The sequence below is a fragment of the Capsicum annuum genome, chromosome 7 (assembly GCF_002878395.1).
Source record: "Capsicum annuum cultivar UCD-10X-F1 chromosome 7, UCD10Xv1.1, whole genome shotgun sequence".
In the NCBI taxonomy this organism is placed as follows: domain Eukaryota; kingdom Viridiplantae; phylum Streptophyta; class Magnoliopsida; order Solanales; family Solanaceae; genus Capsicum; species Capsicum annuum.
Genome location: NC_061117.1, coordinates 127,637,652 through 127,658,785, shown reverse-complemented (window position 1 = coordinate 127,658,785; position 21,134 = coordinate 127,637,652).

Here is a 21,134-nt window from a genome sequence, read left to right as displayed (position 1 = left end):
TAACCATGATGGTGTTTTCGCACATATCCTTTCATTGAAAGGAGTAGTTTTTTTTTCAAGAATTTGTGTAACTTAAGTGTAGTCTATAGAGTCTCTTGAGCTTTACTATCCAATGGTGTTCTACCTTGTTTAATGATATGGTAAAACCTATTAGTTGACTATTTTTATTACTTTTTTTTAATTTATTAATCTTCATCACTTATCGATTTGAAGTCTACTTGTCTTTTCCTTTTGTTAGTGTGTGTCATTGATAGCTGTTGATTCTTTTACTTGTGTCTTTGCTTTTGGTTATCTACTACCCGACTTAGCTATCTAGTTTAATATGTTTTGATTTCAAGAATCCCGTGATAGTCGATAACTCTTTCTAATTTCTAATGTCAAAATAAACCAAGGATAGAAACTTAGTTTATTATTTTTTTTCCAAATAAATCATGTTGATATTGCTTTACTTTCCTGTATGCTAATACTTCATGTTATTATTTATATATCAATGTTGGAACATATATTAATTACTTTATTTTTATTTCGCATATGGATACGCCCGAGTCCTACTTGGACTCCCTTTTTTCCTTTGCATGTCCATTATGGGCTATTAAGGCCCATTTAATCCTGAGCTAATTCCTAGAGAAAGCCCAAATATTGATCTTATGGCATACTGGATGCAAGGAATTAAAGGAAGAATCAAGAACTAAAGTCTCGTATTTGAAGCGGATAAGAGACTTAAAAGTCTCATTTATTTGCTCATTTAGTTATTTATCGTTATCTTATGTATTCATTTATTTGTCGTCTTATTTATTTATTTCATTCATTTAGGCCTCGAAGCCAAAGTTATAAATCTAATACAGGTGGAGCGGATTTTGGGCCAAAAAGGCTCGAAAACTAGATGTCGAAAGCCCAATTAGACTAGGACAAGTTTCGCTGATTTGGGCCCAAAGGCCTAAATCTTTTACTTTCTCCTCCCTTTTCCTTTTTATGTGTTTATTTGCTGATTATACTAAGTCGCCTAAATCTATTTTACACAAGTCTTTTCTAAAAAATTGATCACTTTACAACAAATCAATCTTTTTTGAAGTTAGTCAAAAGATGTTTTCAAACAGTTCGGATAACCGCAAGTTAGCGGACGTTTTAGGCGCTTTAAAAACCTTCCTAAAATGTTAATAGGAACCGCTTACTCAGAATCTTTGAGTTTAAAGGATTTATCTATTTTGGATCATTTAAAGTAACTTTATAAAGGTTTCTTAATTCCTTTTCAAATAAATTAAGTGGCGACTCTTAAAGTCAAAATTTTTGCAAAACAGAAATGGCGACTCTGTTGAGATTATTTAACTAGGTTCTAACCAAATGTTTGATTTCATCTTTTGATTAATTGTTTACTTGTTTATATATTTTAATTTTGCGGTAGTTAATTATTGCATCTCATAGCATGATCCTATATTGATTTATTAAATTATTTTGGGGTTTCATGGATGTCCCGGCCCCTATTATTCAACTCTAAATAAAGTGTTGAAAATACTATAGTTTATTAGCACGTAAGTCGTCTGATGGTTGTTCGTATTTCCAAACCCAAGTCACCCGCTTGAGAACCTGGTTGAAACCCACTCTAACAGCCTAGGATAGAACGAAACCAAAATATTATTTTAGGCATGAGCCTAGGACAACTCAATGCCCGAGGGGGTATTGGGCACATTAGAAAACTTTTCCTGCATCAATTGACCTCGAGTCAATTAAAGACGAATCATATTTATGTGTTGAAAGAAATATTTGTTTGCTTAATCCAATCATCATCCTTTGGGGTCAGAGGATAGCTCATCTTTATCGGTTTTTGTGTAGGACATGACTCAACTGCTTTCTCGCAAAAAGTTCAAGATGGTTACTGGACCCGACAACTTCCTGAAACTATGCTGGGATTACATGAGAGAGAAGAAAGAAAGATTGTTAGAATACATATCAGGCATTTGCCTTAATTGTTCGAGATGTATGCTTAGCCCAAAATGATCCATATGTTGGCGACCTTTTGGGATGATCAGAATATGGTGTTTCGCTTTGGGTATGTTGAATTGAATCCCACTATTGAAGAGGTGTTCATTTATTATGAGAGTACTGAAATGTGTTTCAAGAGAAAAGAGGCACCTGATAAGAACATTCTAGTCCCGATTGTATGGGACCGTCAAGAGATCAAGAAGGTTTTTTCAGTTGATGATAACACCTGGCTAGGGAAACATGATGGGGTAAACATCCCTTTTTGTGAGTTTTTTCGCCAGTTCGGAAGGTTTAATGCTTTTCAGAAGTTCAGACATAAATTTAAGTCGGAAGCAAAATGGAAGAAGACAAGAGCATTTATCTTTGCAGTAGGCCTACTTGGAACTATGGTGTTCCCACAAAGGGAAAATGGCATAATTCATCCAAGATTTGTCATGGTGAGACACACGCTCTTCTATGGAATAAAGTACGGTTCTAAAAAGGTATTCCACAGCTTAGCTCCCATGATTGTAGCCGACATATATTGAGCTTTGGGAAGGTGTCAAGCCGAGAATCATTTCTTTCAAGGTTGCAACCTTATCTTGCAATGGTGGATGATGATGCATTTAGTGAAAAGTCCTAAAATGGTACAACCTGATCATCAAACATGAAGGGATCTTCTATCATCACACGTCATGTGATTGTTCCTGCACAAGTTCAAAAGGGAAGCATCTCTAAAATTTTAGTTTAAGACTTTTGGGGAATTAAGGGATGACTATGCCAATGGTCTATTAAATATCTTCTTTTAGGGAGATACACCATTCGAGGGGGTGAGTGGCCTTTTCTAGTGCTTCTAGGTCTTAGGGGGACCCGTCCCTACAATCTTGACAGAGTTCTTTGGCAATTCGATATCAAGCATGAGACGCCCCAAACTATGTATATACTTAGATTCTTCACTGAGTATGATGAAGGCGAGTCTCCACTCAAGGACTACATAGTAAATGGCTAGAGAAGAAGATGGTGGAAGGAAGTCTCTTTCTATATCGATTATGAACCCGAAGTCAGCGACACTTACAAGGAGTGGTTGAAGAAGATTCTCGTTGGAGCATTGATTTCGGGGCCTAATGTACCCACTCGAGTTGTTGATATAGAATCAGAGTATCAGATCCGACTCCACAGGCTTTAAGATAAATTTAAAACAAGTGAAATCGCGCACCAATAGGTGCATATGGAGGATGCTTTTACTATACGTATGTTGAGAGAAGAGTTGACGCAAGCCAGACAAGAGGCTGATGATGCTAGGTAGTGTCTAATCGATTTGGATGATAGCATGGCTTGTCAGATTGATAGTATAGAAAGAATGACCTATGACAACAAGGTATATTTGTGCGGGAGTCATATGATCATCAACATATATCAAATATCGCAAGAGGTGAACAAGGCTAAGAAGGCAAAAGCAAACGAAGGAGCATCCAGTAGCTAGTTTTTCTATTCCCCTGCGTGGGACCTTATCTTCTTTCATGTTATCCCCCTTTCTCCTAAAATTGTATCCCTCTTTTATTATCTTTTGTAGGCATTTATTCCCTTTTACATATCTATAAAAGTTGAGGGGATAATGGATTGGCTTTAAAAAGGTATATATTTTCTTCAAAATCCATTAGTCCCAAACCCTTGGCTTAAAAAGGGCCACCACAGTTAGGATACGGGCTATTATAATGTTTATGTGATATAACTGCTTTATGTGTTTCTGTGTATTTGTTTGAGTCAAAGACAAATTTATCCACTATGCTCCCGTGGATCAATTTGTCTATGGCACCAACAACTCTATATGGTTACTTCTTGTCAAGTATCTTGCATTACTTATCACATATGGAAACTAACAAATCTGTCTTTGAGTTATTTTACTTTACAGATAATAGAGAACTACTCCATGTTGAAATAAACTGGCAGAGCATCCTTACTTCACCCAATCAAAAGCACATAAAATCCCATCCTCTGACCATCATTAAAAAAATGACTGGAAACGATGAAGAAAATGCGTTGACCATCAGGGACAATGTAATAGCGGAACGAAGCGAGATGATTGTTGAACTCGCAAGAAAATTGGAAATGCTTCAGGAAGAGATGAATCGTACTCGAGATTTGGCTAGCCATCACTGTCAATGCTCCTGCTCTAGGAGGGAACGGGACTCCACTCTAGATCCCTCCCCTCAGTACGCCTATTCTCGCGGACCATCCAAATAACATATCGTCCATCTCCGCTCCTCAACTTGTCCAAAACACCAATCGAGAAAATAACCCAGATGCTTACCATCTACAAAATCCATCCCTAACCCCATAAAACCCGTCTCCAAATCCCTAAAATTCATTCCCAAATCCCCGAAACCCATTTTCAAACCTAAAAACCCCACTTCCAAACCCACAAAGTTCGCTTCTAAATCCACAAAATCCACTTTCAATTCCGCATAATTTGTTCCCAAATCTACCAAATCTGCCAAATCCACCTCTGAATCCATGATCATTTCTAAATTCATAAAATCCTTCTCAGATCCCACCAAACTACTCTCAAATTCGACAAAAATTTTCCAATTTCCAAAATGTTCCCCCCACCTACCACCCAACCTCCTTTCATCCTCAAAACCAAGATGCCCTTTGAAATCCTTCTCATGTCATCATATCCCCTAACATCTACAATTCATTTCTCAATCCCGAGATAGATCATTTCCAGGAGAAGGAAAAATAATAGAGGACCCAGCATGAAAAGAAGTTATTAGCTATAAATGAAGAGATTATGAGGATCAAGTAATATCATGGATCGGGGGACAATGATGGTATAGGTTATGATGATCTATGTGTTCACCCTGGAGTAGATCTATCAGAAGGATACACGATCCCTAAATTTAAAGTGTTTGACGATACTAGAAATCTAATGACCCATTTAAGAAGGTATTGCAATCAAATGGTGGAGGTAGGAAAAAATGAGGTATTATTGATGCGCCTGTTCAGTCGGAGCTTAAGCGGCGAAGCCTTAGATTGGTTCACGTCTCAAGAATAAAAAAGATGGACTAGTTGGAGGGCATTGGCTAAAGGTTTCCTTAATAGGTTTGCGTTTAACATTGAAATTGTCCCTGACTGATACTCATTAGACCGTATCAAGCAGAAGAAAAATGAGTATTTTCGAGACTATGCCTTCCGTTGAAGAAAAAAACTGCCAAAGTATAACCTCTCATATCTGAGAAAGAGATGGTGTTTATGTTCTCTCATGATTAGGAGAGAGAATATTATACTAAGATGATATCCACGGTCAGGGCAACTTTCGTAGATTTGGTAAAATTTGGGGAATCACTAGAAAAAGGCATTCGAACAGGAAAGATTGTCAAAACCCCAACAATGTTTAAGACCTTTATGTTTCCACAGAAGAAAAAGGAAGATGTAGGCGCGGTCTCTGCTGATTCTGTTGCTAAATTGAAGAAGAAATTCAAGCCTAGGAACATTCTCTCCTCTCTGCCGTCGCCAAATTTTTAGCATGTGTTTTACACCCAACCCCAATACCAAGCTCCACTTCCAAATATTCAACCCCAGTACCAAGATCCACTTCCAAATATCCAATCCCAATATCAAGCTTTACAGCTAAATATTTACCCCAATACCAGATTCCACAGCTGAATTATCAGCCTTATGTTCAAGCTGCCCTTCCAAATAATTGAGCAAACATCCAAATGCCTCCAAATTATCATCAAGTGCCTCCTCCTGCTAATCAGAACCATTATAACCATCTATATCCAAACCTCGAAAAAAAACCTCCCCGAAACTTCACGTCGCTGGTCGAAAGTTGCACCCAACTCTTTGGAAGATTGAAAGATGCCGATCATTTACAGCCTATCCAACCAAAACTTATCAATCCCAACTCTCAATTTTATCATGCCGATCAATATTGTACCTATCATTCAGGAGCGATAGGGCACAGTACCGAGGATTGTGTTAGCCTAAAGAAGATTTAAGATTTGATTGACCAGAAGGTCATCACACTTCAGTTACCAGCACCAAATGTCAATAGTAACCCATTTCCTAATCATGAGGGACCTGCAGTTAATATGATTAAAATAGAGGGCAAATGGGCATCTAGAAAGACCATCACCAAGGTGAATTCAGAAAAGCTCAAAAGGATGAAAGAGCTGGAGAAGATAGAGAGAGCCATAGCTACCTTAAGTGTCAATGAGAAGCCCCCATTTATAGTAATGACGGCCCGACTCAGGTGTACACTCCTCTATTTAGGAAGGAATTTAATATAGAGACCGCCGCTAATGAAGGGATGACACAGTCTGGACGATACTACATGCCTGAAGATTTGGCCAATAGAAAGGATTCACAGAAAAGGCCAATCACTGAAGGAGAGGCCGAAAAAATTTGGAGGTGTATGCAACTAAAAGATTACTTAATTGTAAAGTATTTAGAGAAGACTCCAGCCCAGATTTCTATCTTGGCACTATTAATGAGTTCACAATACCACCGACAAGCTTTATTGAAGGTCTGGATGAAGCGTATGTTCCTACAGGCACGAGTTTCGAGAATCTATCTGCAATAATAGGAAATATTGTGGGAAGTCATCGCATATCCTTCAATGAAGAAGAGTTGTCGTTTGAGGGAGTAATGCATAATAAAGCCTTGCACGTCACTGTCATTTGTCGGGATAATGTGATTAACCGGGTAATGATAAATGATGGATCTGGTTTAAAAATTTGTCCTCTTTACACATTGGTTCAAATGGGCTATGATTTGGGAAAAATTTTCCAAAGCCACATAAATGTGCGGGCATTTAATGGAGGGCATAGAGATACCATAGGTGAAATTAATTTGTACATCCAGATGAGACCTGTTAAATTCAAGGCTAAATTTCATGTTATGGATATCCATCCTAGTTAAAACCTACTCTTGGGAAGACCATGGATCCATGGTGCAAAGGCAGTTTCATCGACCAGGCATTAGTTATTAAAGTTTATTTAAGAGGATCATGAAATACTCATCCAAGGGGAAGGAATCCATGGGAATCATCCCAATAGTTGTGCGCTGGTGATTGAAGATATCTCAAAGGGTAGTAGTTTTTATACTATGGAAATTCTGAGTGCTGCAGAGAAAGACCTGACGCCCAAAGCTCTAATGCCTTTTGTCTACAAAATAATTACGACTGTGATATTAAGAAGTGGGTTCGAGCCTGGTCGGGGCTTGGGTAGGAATCTGAAGGAATTATTGAGCCCATTATGGTCCTAGAGAAAGCATCTAAGTACGGGTTAGAATACCAACCAATAGAGGAGGATGAGATTGAGGATAAGTCAAAGGCAAGTTTGTCTAGGCCCTTGCCGCTCCTATACCAGTCATTTCACATGCGTGAGATTCCAAATAATGTGGTCTTGGGGATGGGCTAGGAAATCTATTCGAGGGATGCAATGTTGTACCAAAAGATTTCCCAAAGTCCAGTGGGGTGAAGAAGGTTACACCAGGAGAGCCTTTGCAAAATTGGACCTTCACTCCACTCATAACTCGTCATCCATCATGGTATATGAAAGGGAAATTACTAGTAGTTTTTAAAATTGGTGATGATTCGGAGGAGGCCCCGAGATCCACCCTTTTATGTCTCAAACTTCCTTTCATGTTTTATTGCTTTCAAAAAGGCATGGGCCCGAATTTACGTGGGTCATGAGCCATAGTTTGTACTTATTTCCCAAATTTCAATGAAAAATCCTCCCTTTATTTAAGAAGTTATTTTGAAATATGATTATATTAATACTCCCTCCGTTTAAAAAAGAATGACCTACTTTGACTTGCCACAAAGTTTAAGAAAATAAAAAAAAACTTTTGAATCTTGTGGCCTTAAATTAAAGTTGTGTCAAATGTACCAAAATACCCTTTAATCTTGTGGTCCTAAATATGCCATGTGGAAAGTAAAAATTAAAGTATTGCCAAAAAGGGAAAGGGGTCATTCTTTTTTAAACGGACTAAAAAGGAAAGTAGGTCATTCTTTTTTAAATGAGGGGAGTATATTTTATTAGCTTGTTATTATCTTATTATCATATAACTTGGATTGTTTATGTATTACAGTAACAGTAATTTAAAACCTGTAAATATCATGTCATGTCACGGCTTAGATGAACAAAGTGAGAGAAAGGATGATGATTGGAAAGAAGGTGATGAGGAGCGATTAGTAAATTATATAAAGGAGTTTGAGAACCGAGAGAAGCCCAACTTGGAGGAAATCGAAACAGTCAACCTGGGCAAGAATGATGAAATCAAAGAAACAAGTGTCAGCGTTCACTTAGCAGAAGCACTAAAAAGAGAACTCATTCACTTATTGCGGGAGTACATTGATGTATTTGCCTGGTCCTACGATGATATGCCAGGATTGAGCACTAATATTATGTCATATAAGTTATCGATCAATCCTGAGTTTGATCCAGTCAAGTAAAAAATAAAGAAATTCAAGCCGAACTTAAGTTTGAAGATCAAGAAATAAGAAACGAAGGGAATTCAGTCTAATGGTGTGGAGGTCACACAATATCCAACATGGCTAGCCAACATTGTTCCAATGCTGAAGAAGGACGACAATATTTGAATTTTTGTTGACTATAGAGATTTGACTAGAGCCAGTCCTAAAGATAATTTTTCGCTGCCTAACATCCACATCCTCATCGATAATTGTACGAAGCATGAAATATAGTCTTTCGTGGATTGTTTTGCCGGGTATCATTACAGGGTAATGCCATTTAGTCTCAAGAATGCGGGTGCAATATACATGAGGGCTATGATGATGATTTTCCATGATATGATTCATAAAGAGATTGAGGTGTACGTGGATGATGTAATTATCAAATCCCACGAGAGTTCGGATCATCTGACCCATCTAGAAAAATTCTTCAACAGATTAAGAAAGTACATTTTGAAGTTGAATCATGCTAAGTATTCTTTTGGTTTGCCGGTCGGGAAATTACTGGGGTTCATAATCAGCATAAGGCGCATCGAGCTAAACCCGTCCAAAATCAAAACAATTCAAGATTTACCACCTCCAAGGACCAAGAAGGAAGTTATGAGTTTCTTGGGTCATTTGAATTACATTAACAGGTTCATTGCCCAGTCAACAGTCATATGTGAACCAATTCTCAAGATGTTGAAGAAAGATACATTGAATGAGTGGACAAAAAACTGTCAGAAAGCTTTCGGCAGAATCAAGGAATATTTATCTGCTCTGCCGGTTTTGGTTCCACCAAGGGAAGAAAGTCCATTGTTGCTTTACCTGTCCGTCTCAAAAAGTGTTTTTGGATGTGTCCTTGGGAAACATGACAAGACCGGTAAGAAAGAGAAAGCAATCTACTAGTTGAGTAAAAAGTTTACACAGTACGAGGCTCGTTACACTATTATAGAAAGGACGTGTTACAATTTGACTCGGGCTGCACAAAATTTAAGACATTATCTATCATCATACACAACATACCTCATTTCCAGAATGGATCCATTGAAGTATATATTCCAAAAAGCCATGCCTAAGGGAAAGCTGGCCAAGTAGCAAATGTTGCTGAGTGAGTTCGACATTGTGTATGTGACTCAAAAGGCAATCAAGGGGCAAACCTTAACAGATCATTTGGCAGAGAATCCGATTAGTGATGAATATGATCCACTTTGAACTTATTTCCCAGATAAGGAAATTTTATTTGTGAGAGAAGACATTGCAGAAATTTACCCCAGATGGAGGTTGTTTTTTATGGGGTGGTCAATTTTAATGGTTCAAGAATCAATGCAGTTTTGGTGTCAGAAATAGGCCAACACTATCCGATAACTACTAAGTTGCATTTTTCGTGCACCAATAACATGGCCGAATATGAGGCTTGCATCCTAGGTCTCAAATTGGCACTTGATATGGGAGTTCATGAATTCCTAGTCATTGGGGACTCAAACTTGCTGATTCACCAGATACGGGGAGAATGGGTGGAAAAAGGATCCAAGATTATTCTTTATGTGGAGCTGGTGCAGGAATTATATGGTAGATTCAAGGAAGTTGATTTTAGACATATCCCAAGGATACAGAATGAGTTTGCTGAAGCTTTGGACACTATATCCTCCATAATTTAGCACACAGATCAGAGTTATATTAATCCTTTAGAAATAAGCTTGAAGAAGCAACCTGCGCATTCTGCATATGTTGAAGAGGAGTCTGATGGAAAGCCACAGTACTATGATATTAAAAGGTATTTAGAATCTGGAATATATCCTGAAGAGGCCAGCAACAATCAGAAGAAGACAATCTGGCATTTGGAAAAGAATTATTTTCCAAGTGGGGAAATCCTTTTTAGGAGGACTCCAGACTTAGGATTCTTAAAATGTGTCAACGCTGCGGAAGCCAATAAATTAAGGTTTTTGAGGACATATCTGAAGAGGAGGAAGGACCCCTCTAATTTGACCACCCTACCCACTAATGGACTATGATATGGAGGAGGAAGGCGAATGGGAACCGACTGAAAACCCAAACCCATTGACTGACACCTTCATAGTCCATTCATTAAGGTTGGGGATGGCTGGAACCAATCAGAAGTGCAAATTGCACAAGCGTAGCCAGGAAACGTACAACAGCTCAATGACTAGGACTTGTGTCAAAGGATTTTTGAGTGTGAGATAACACTCATGCAGAGGCAAGGACCTGAAACTCTCGAAAGGGCCACCAACCACCAAAATCACTGTAGCAAACCCTCTCTTTACTCAATGGATAGTGCTTATTCTCTTTAAATCAACAAAATAGAAATGGAAAAAAGAGGTCCTTATTGAAAAGGCTTTCCACCTGAAATTTGACTAATGCAGATCCAGAAGAGTGGTTTGGGCTTATGAAAAGATGAAAATTCAAGGGATAAAGAGACAGTCTTTTGAACAACCAAGCTGAAATAAGGATTCTAGCTCGCGCCTACTTAGAGCAGATGAAGATTCTTGGACATTGAAAAGTGGCACTTTATATATATTAAACAAGACCAAGAACAAAGCTATACCATACACTCGGGAGAAAGTAGTGATAATTTCCATGTATGTTGTTCTCGAGGACATGTACAAGAAGGACTTTTCTGATTTCTATCAACATGGTGCATCTCTGAGTAAAGAGGAATGAAAAGTGAAGACTTTGACCGTAGGGATCAATTGATAAAAAAATTTCTTGAGGAAGGGAATCCAGGATGGACATTTTTTTCATTCACCATGCACTGACTGGATGCATACTCGCGTGATCAATCAATGTACAGGGAAATTGCGTAAATAATGAGATCGCCCTAACTTATAGTTAAGGCTCTTCCATCTATTGATGGCGAATCTTGATTGACTGATACTAGGAACAAATTCAGAGAAAAAAAGAAGCATGGCATGAGATAAGCAGTGGAGAAATTTTCAATAGTCAATTACATAACTCGATGGATGGAGAGAGATCCCTCTAACTCTCTCTGGCTACTGAAAAGATCAGAAGAACTGGTTACTTTCGGATGACTATGGAAAATGATTGTAGCAAGTATGTACAGAAGTGTTCAAAATGTCAGATACATGGAGATTTGATCTGAGTGCCTCCGCATGAGCTTTATGCAATGAGTTTACCATGATCTTTCGTAGCTTGGGGCATGGATGTTATAGACCAATAGAGCCACCGACATCAAATGGGCATAGATTCATTATGGTTGCTATTGATTAATTTACTAAGTGGGTCGAAGCCACTTCCTATAGAGCCGTCACCAAGAAATGGGTTGTAGATTTTGTCAGAAATAACTTGATTTGATGATTTGGAGTGCTAGAATCAATCATTATTGATAACGGGACAAACTTGAACAGTCACTTGGTGAATGAGATTTATGATCAGTTCAAAATTACTCATCGCAACTCAACTGCGTATCGTCCACAGATGAATGGAGCCGTGGAAGCTGCCAATAAGAACATCAAGAAAATCTTAAGGAAGATGGTCGAAAATGATAGGTCATGGCATGAGATATTGCCTTATGCTCTACTAAGGTATCGTACAACAGTTCAAACCTCCACCAGGGTGACTCCTTATCTACTTGTTTATGGGAATGAAGTTGTAATACCTGCTGAGGTTGAGATACCTTCCTTAAGTATTATTCAGGAAGCCAGACTAAGTAACAAAGAATGGGTTCACGCTCACTATGAACAACTCATGTTGATTGATTAAAAGAGAATGGTTGTTGTATGTCATGGTTAGTTGTATCAGAATAGGATGATTCATGACTTCAACAAGAAAGTAAGAGCTCAAATATTTGAAGTTAGAAAACTGGTTCTCAAACACATATTCCCTCACCAAGAAGAGTACAAGGGCAAGTTCGTTCCAAATTGGCAAGGACCATACATAGTTTGCAAGGTGGTATCCGGAGGAGCCCTGATTCTATCTGAGATAGATGGCCAAGAGTGGACCAAACTAATCAATTCCGATGTGGTAAAGAGATACTATGTTTGAAAGATGTTTTAACTTTTATTTCCTTTGCTTGTAATCGTCATTATGATAGTATCTGTTTTATGATGTGTAATTGCCTAGAATCTTTTCCTTTCATGTACGAACTACGTTTGACCTGAATTCCCTAGAAAGGGATATGTAGGCAGCCTTTGTCGGCTTCGGTCAACCCCTTAGGAGAAGTTACTATTTTTTTTATGTGTGAACTACATGATAATCTAAATTCCCAAGAAAGGGATATGTAGGTAGCCTATGTCGGCTTTGGTCAACCCACTATGACAAAACTATTTGAAGAACCCTCCAACAATGATGATGAGTTTTGGAAATCCTCCATCGGATATAGTCAAAACCAAGAGGAAGACGTTTGTTGAGCTAGTACATGACATGACTGGCAGAGATTTTCTAAAGCTTTTTAGAAACTTTCGAAACTATTTTCTAAAATTAAAACTACTTTCAAAAATCTATACAAATCTTCTACTTAGTGATTTTCTAGACGTCTATTGGAGAAAGGAGCCAAGGTGGAGGTACCAACATGACGGAGCACCTGAAAGATGTCGAGGAGCAAACTGAGGAGCAAAGGAGGTCAACATAGAGTAGTTTCACTCAAACTAATTATTTTTTTGTGGATGCAGGGATCAATACAAAAAAATGAGAGCCTTTTTCAAAAAATCCCCAAGCAATTTAGGAGCCACACCAGAGAATATGATGCTTAAGAATGGTATTTTTGGGTAGCCCCAAAGACGGGTTAATACCCATTTATTGAAGTCCTTTTAATTGTTTATCTCATTTCTTGAGACCATGAAGGACAAAAAAACGCGCCTTATTTTCTTTATAAATATTGTATTTAAAATTATTCTAAAAAAATAGTTGCAAGCGAAAGCGACTTTGTGTCTACTGACTGTCTACCTTGAGTAAAGGTACACATATAAAGAAAAAACGTAGACAAACGGATTCAAGCAAAACCATATTCATTGACAAAAGGGCCATTCCATCTCATTCCATTGCCTAGAGGGCCATTGCATATCATCCGCATTAAATATCTGATGACGCGCGAGATATCATATACTAGCGTCGAGGGTATCATCTGCATCAAATATCTGATGACGCGATTGAGGGTATCATCTGCATTAAATATCTTATGATACGCGAGATATCATACGCTGGCATTGAGGGTATCATCTGCATTAAATATCTGATGACGCGTAAGCTATCATACACTGGCATCGAGGGTATCATCCGCATTAAATATCTGATGACGCACAAGATATCATACGCTGGCATCAAGGATATCATCAACATTTAATATCTATTGACAGGCAAGATAGCATACGCTGCCATCGAGGATATAATCAATATTTAATAGTTGTTGACACGTGAGGCAGCATACGCTAGCATTGAGGATATTATCAACATTTAATATTTGTAGACACGTGAGATAGCATACGCTGGCTTCAAGGATATAATCAACATTTAATATCTATTGACATGCTAGATAGCATACACTGGCGTCGAGTATATCATCAACATTTAATATTTGTTGACACGCGAGATAGAATATGCTGGCATTAAGGATATCATCAGCATCAAATATTTGTTGAGACGCGACAATCATACGTTGGCATCGATGATATCATCAGCATCTGCTATCTGTTGACACGCGAGATAGCATATGTTGGCGTCGAAGATATCATCAGCATCTAATAGCTATTGACACGCGAGATAGCATACACTGAAATTGAGGATATCATCACCATCTAATATCTGTTGACTCGCATGATATCATACACTGACGTTGAAGATATCATCACCATCTAATATCTGTTAATACGCGAGATAGCATACGTTGGCATCGAGGATATCATCAGCATTTACTATCTATTGACACACGAGATATCATACGCTGACGTCGAGGATATCTCATCTTAATCAGCATTAGAGTGCATCAGAAACACATGATTGGAACAACACATGAGATTTCCTAGAAATTGATAATCTGAAGGTCATCTATAAGTCATATTATTTAAAACAGGATAGTGTACAGGATTACCTATGAGTTGATAGTCCATAGGTCTTCCATAAGTCACAACAACATCCTAACCGGATAGTATGCAAGGTTGCCCAAAGATTGATAGTTTGAAGGTTATCTATAAGTCGCAACTAAATCCTTACCGGAGAATATCCGAGATTATCAAATTAATAAGTCCAAGGGTTCTTTATAATCCGTGTCATATCCAAGATCGATTATGTGCAGGATTACCCAAAGATTACTAATTTGAGAGATATTTATAAGTCATATTGTATTTAAGGTCTGTGATGTGCAAGAATACCTGAGTGCTAGCGATTGGAGGGATATATGTAAGTCATCTCTTATCCAAGGTCGGATAATATGCAGGATCACCTAGAAACTAGCAATTCGAAGGATATCTGTAAGTCACCTCGTATCCAACATCAAATAATGCATGAGATTATCCAAAGGTTGACAATTCAAAAGTAAATCAATAAGCGGTATCGATACAAAAGATGCGCAAGACCTGCCCAAGATCATATACAATGAATTATTGGTAATAATCAGAGAGGTTATCATTCCAAAAGCATTTATAGGTGACTCAAAAGGGTTTTCGCATCAACGTAAGATTAAGCGGTTTCAGGGACCTTTCTGCATAAAGTGTCGCCGGTGTCCAAAAGGGGCCACCCCATTTTGAAGACATATTCAACCGATAAATGAGATAATTATGCAATAACCAAGAGAGTTGTTGTGTCTATTATTGCAAGCTATTTCCTGCCAAAACAGGTACATGAGAGGATGACTTCATTTTTTTGAAAAATAAATCGCGTAGAGGTATGGTAAGAAACTAAATACCCATTTCGTGAACTGTGCTTATTACTAACAATTTTGTTTGAGTTATTGTCAAGAGCATCCGAGAGGTTGAAAATCTCAAATCAAAATCACAGGTGCGGACGACTCCAGATAGGATGCAACACAACGTGGAACTCTTTCTTAGCAGCAAAACGGGACATAGTCTAGCGAGGAACGTCAGACTCTCTGGACGCGAGCTAAAAAATTATCACCACCACCATCCAACCACACCCTTGTTAGAAGGCATGTGGTATATTGGGATATTCTAGTTTCAACTTCACCTTCGGGATATTTCTAAACTCATGCTGAGGTTAAACTTCTCTTTTCTTCAAATTCAAGTGATACGACACCTAAAGTTTTGGAAATTATGTCCAGTTAAATTCTTACCTATGGATTTGAAGAGATCCACATTCATGGTTAAGAGGTTACAAGCCTTTTTTTCGCAACTCGATCGACTAGTCACTCATCCCGAGCCAAAGATCATATGAAATAAAAGAGTATCTTTTCCACCAATTGAGTCGAACTATAAGCAGTCTGATTCCCAGAGTCTCGGGGATATATAGGCTAGACTCTATGTAAAAAACTTGACTACATTCCAACCTCCCCTCAAATCCCTCTATTCCCCAACTTTTTGATTTCATCAAAAACTTTAAAACTAATATAGCTTGTGAATTCTTCAAAAATCGTGCTTTGAATCAAGCTTTATGAACTACAAGCGACCTTAATTCTCATGTAACTTGAGATATGTAGGAAACCTGATACCGAGGTCCGGCCAGAACTCAATGAAACTCATGCGAAAGCCAGCCCCTTTCAGATTCGAATTTGTGGTCAGAAAAAAATTAGAAATGTCAACCTCCCTTTGCCTAGAGTTACTTGCATCCACCCTACCCAAAGGGAGGGGGCAGTTTTCTATTTTACAAAAATTTTGACTTTAAGAGTTGCCACTTAATTTATTTGAAAAGGAATTAAGAAACCTTTATAAAGTTACTTTAAATGATTCAAAACAGACAAATCGTTTAAACTCGAAGATTCTGAGTAAGTGGTTCCTATTAATGTTTTAGGAAGGTTTTTAAAGAGCCTAAAACTTTCGCTAACTTGCGGTTATCCAAATTGTTTGAAAACATCTTTTGACTAACTTCAAAAAAGATTGATTTGTTGAAAAATGATCGAGATTTTAGAAAAGACTTGTGTAAAATAGATTTAGGCGACTTAGTAGGGATTTTAACTAAGCCTAAACAAACTAATAAGTAAATAAACACATAAAATGATAAAGGGGGGAGAAAGTAAAAGATTTAGGCCCTTGGGCACAAATCAACGAAACCTGGCCTTGTCTAAATTGGGCTTTCGACCCATTTCACCTGTCCTAATCTAGTTTTCGAGCCTTTTTGGCCCAAAATCCACTCCACCTGTATTAAATTTAAAATTTTGGCTTCGAGGCCTAAATGAATAAAATAAATAAATAAGACGACAAATAAATGAATACATAAGACAATGATAAATAACGAAATAAGAAAATAAATGAGACTTTTAAGTCTCTTAGCCGCTTCGAATACGAGACTTTAGTCTATGCTTCTTCCTTTAACTCCTTGCATTTAGTATGCCATAAGATCGATATTTGGGTTTTCTCTAGGAATTAGCTCGGGGTTAAATGGGCCTCAATGGCCCACAATGGGCATACAAAGGAAAAAAAAGAGTCTAAGTAGGACTCGGGCGTGTCCATATGCGAAAGAAAAATAAAGTAATTAATATATGTTCCAACATTGATATATAAACAATAACATGAAGTATTAACATAAAGGAAAGAAAAGCAATATCAACATGATTTATCCCAAAAAAACACAGCAAACTAAGTTTCTATCCTTGGTTTCTTTTGACATTAGAAATTAGAAAGAAATATCGACTATCACGAGATTCTTGAAATCAAAACATATTAGACTAGATAGCTAAGTCGGGTAGTAGATAACCAAAAGCAAAGACACGGGTAAAGGAATTAACAGCTATCAATGACAAACACTAAAAAAATGAAAAGGCAAGTAGACTTCAAATCGATAAGTGATGCAGGTTAATAAATAAAAAAATTAATAAAAACAGTCAACTAATTGGTTTCACCATATCATTAAACAAGGTAGAATACCATTGGATAGTAAAGCTCAAAAGGCTCTACAGACTATACTTAAGTCACACAAATGCTTGAAAAAACAAACTACTCCTTTCAGAGAAAGGATATGTGCGGAAACACCATCATGGTTATTGCTTACCTAATCGATTACAAGTGGCATAGGTTATGGTGTAGCAAAAACTAGGTAATCAAAATGTAGACAGCTGAAATTGATCACTGAACATACGTTTTATCAATTAATATTGCATTCGTGGGGATTAGAGCAGTTAACGCATATCTTGGAAACAATGAGATGAAGACAACAGGGTTTTGTATTGAAAATAAGAAAGCTCTTGGACCAAATGATTCCAGCATAATAGAACGTGTCACTTGCAGGGAACTAAGAACAAAGGTGGCAATTAGCATAATAATCTGGAAACATGCGCAAGACAACTTAAATTTCTTAGGAGCATTTCATTATCGACCTATTTTATCATACAAAATGACAAAATGTATATCATACCATATGTGTACCCTAATTTACGATAAATTACACTCATAATTATACGTCACACAAGGTAAGCGATTTCAAGAATTAACTAACACTTGTTCATCCTCGTCCTCTCTCACAAACTCTAAGAAATTTGAGTCAATATGTGTCCTTGAAGGGTCACAGGATGATTTAGAACCGATATGACATATCCTTTATTTTTCCTAGCATTTTTGTCAATAAAGCCTTTAAAAAATATTTCTAACTGACCGCGAAGATTGAGAGACGAACACGAGACCAATCATGAAAAAGGCAAAACACCAACAACATCAAACTAAGGCCATGGATGCGAACTAAAACGAAGTCATATGCTTATAACTCACAAAAAATGATGCAATCATAATTTTAAAGGCGAACCCAACAAAATTACAAGACTGATACATTGAGCTAACAACTGAATTGAAGACAACAAATCGAAAGAACTCTATATTTTGGACACTTAAACAAAGTCAACAAAAAACAGTGATTTAAACCTCACGACGAAAGATATTGAATCAAACTGCAAATAACTATAAAGATTAACACAGAACAGGGAGCTCAAAACTACAAAATATGAATTTTCAAAATGGGAGATGGCGCAAACACTATAGCATGAATGTTGATTCAGCGAAACAACATAACAACAGGCAACACAAACAAATCCTATAGCCATCAAAAGCATCTACAGCAATCAAACCCAGCCACTACGATTACGAAGCTATGAAGAGAGAGATAAAGAAAAGAAAAATGATTATTAAACTAAAAGGGAAGGAACATTTACCTGCTTTAAAGCAGCAAAATGGGACTCAAGGATTTGATAGTATCTCGACCACCGGAAAAAATCTCACAGATGCTTCGATAATTCAAATGCACCTCTTAAGAATATGTATATTTTTTGGTGTGAAGAGAGTGTAATCTTCAGAGTCCTCTCTCTCTCAGAATTTTTTCTCTCCAACCCCTTTCCTCTCAAAAGTAGGCTATTTATATAGAAGACGAACCTAAAGGGCAATTTTGGAAATTGTTCAAAAGGGGAATTCAAAATTTTGAACCTAAGATAACATTTTCCACCAACAACCTGTACGAATTTTGGAACTTTCTTGATGAAATCCAAAAATCTCCAACCAATAGAATTGAAGGGACGAAATTTCTTTACGAACCAATAGAAATTGAGCGGGTGTGTATAAATTCGTACCAATTAACCCAAAAATCTCGAGATTCAAACGTTGGATGAGACACCAAAGCGTGTTTTCTAGAAGATTCTTGGGTCATTGAAACCAGGTCTTGGTCGGTTGAAGTTGTACGCGATATTTGGGTCGGGTTTCATCAAATTTTGCAGGCTATTTGTGATGCCAGTTTGGAGTTGGTTCGCTTAGGATTCGGGTCGGCGAGTTGTCGGGTTGAGAGTGTTTATCATGATTTTGTTTACTACTATTTTGACGTGTTATTGTTGTTGATATTATTTTGTCGATAGAAGAGGAGAATGAGGAGTGGGCCGAGTTATTAGATTTGAAATAGAGCCTGGGTTGATTGGGTTAAGGGACTGGGGTGTTGTTTATTGAATTTAAAAGGAGAGAAAAATGGGTTGGTGTGTTTAGTGGTGGGCCGTTGCTGATCTTGGGATTGTTGGGTTTAAATTGGGTTTTGATTGGGGTTATTTAATAACCCCAATTAAATTTAATTGAGGTTGAAACAACCCTAATTAGATTTAATTGGGTTAAAATAACCCTAATTAAATTAGAAAATTGGTAGTCTTCGAATTTACATAGAAAAAATAATCTCGATTAGACTAAAGGTTATATATAAAAAATAATTCCAATTATGATTCAGACTATTCTATTTAAATTTTGACCAAATTAAAAGTTAATTGGTTAATTGCATTGCTTGTGGCCAATATAGTTTCAATTATGATCAAATTTAATAGATTGGTTAAATCGAATTGAAATTCGATACGAATTAATACCTTGTTTAATCCTGAGTTTCTTGATTTAATAAAAGCGAATAAATATTTTTCAAATAAATTATTTTCAAGAATAAATTATATTTAAATCAAGATTTTAATCATTTAAATTTATTTTCTAAATATTCCTTAATTAAAATCTCATATTCCATAGAATAAATAGTTAAGTTATCAAATTATATAATCTCGTATAATTGAACACGACAATATATAATCTCTACTTAAAATGAAAAAAATTATGTACGAGAAATATTTTGAAAAGTTTTTATTCGAATGAAATGAATATTTCAATTTTATTAAAAATCAAAGAAACTCAGGATTAAATTTAGTCGTGGAGGGCAAAAATTAGGTGTCAACAGTTGTCATCAAGAAATCGAGAAACATCGGTGAGATCCACAAGTTATATGTAATGCTGCCAACTTACTTATATGACATCAGCTTTATGAAAAAAAACTGAACATATGATATGATCCAGGCTAGAATCTTGCACCGATAAGATGATTCAAGACATCAGTGTTATGAACCAACACTCATTTGATGTTGAATACGCAGAAGGCATTGCACAACAAGCTAGTGAAAGTTTGTAAGTATCTCTTAACACGTTTATATACGTATAAAGAGTTCAACTTATTGCTATTATTGAACATTTTTTATCTATTGCTTCAATCATGTTCAGAAACAGTGGAGTGTTTATGGCAGCTTTTACTGAGTTTTTTTGCGATTGAATGCAGATTTTCTCATCACATTTTGATGTTGAATATCATCGAAAGAGATATGCAGTACTCTTATGAAACTATGGAGTTAAAAAAGCTAATAAAGAATATGTTAGTAACCATGATGATCCGCTAAGATCATGGTCAAGTTAAGTTCCTCCGACAGATGATTCTGTTATTATTGGCATAAAATAGCTACTAAATTTTTGTCAGATATGTTCTGAACAGTATTTTGTGTACTGTCTAACACTGGCCAATATTATTGTTATGTCGGATACTAAGTTTAGTGTTGTTGTTTTTATTTGAAGAAAATTATAATCTCATTTTTAGGTTAATTAAATTTGTAAGATGTTTTACTCATCATTTATTTTTGTTTTGTTCAGCACGTGCAATTTTATAAAACACACACACACACACACATATATATATATAGAAAGAGAGAGAGAGAGTTGAATAATACTTCAAAATGTTACAGTTCTTATTTGAAATGCAGCAAGTACTTTATTTGGTTCCAAAATAATTTCATATATCAATTTATATAAAATAT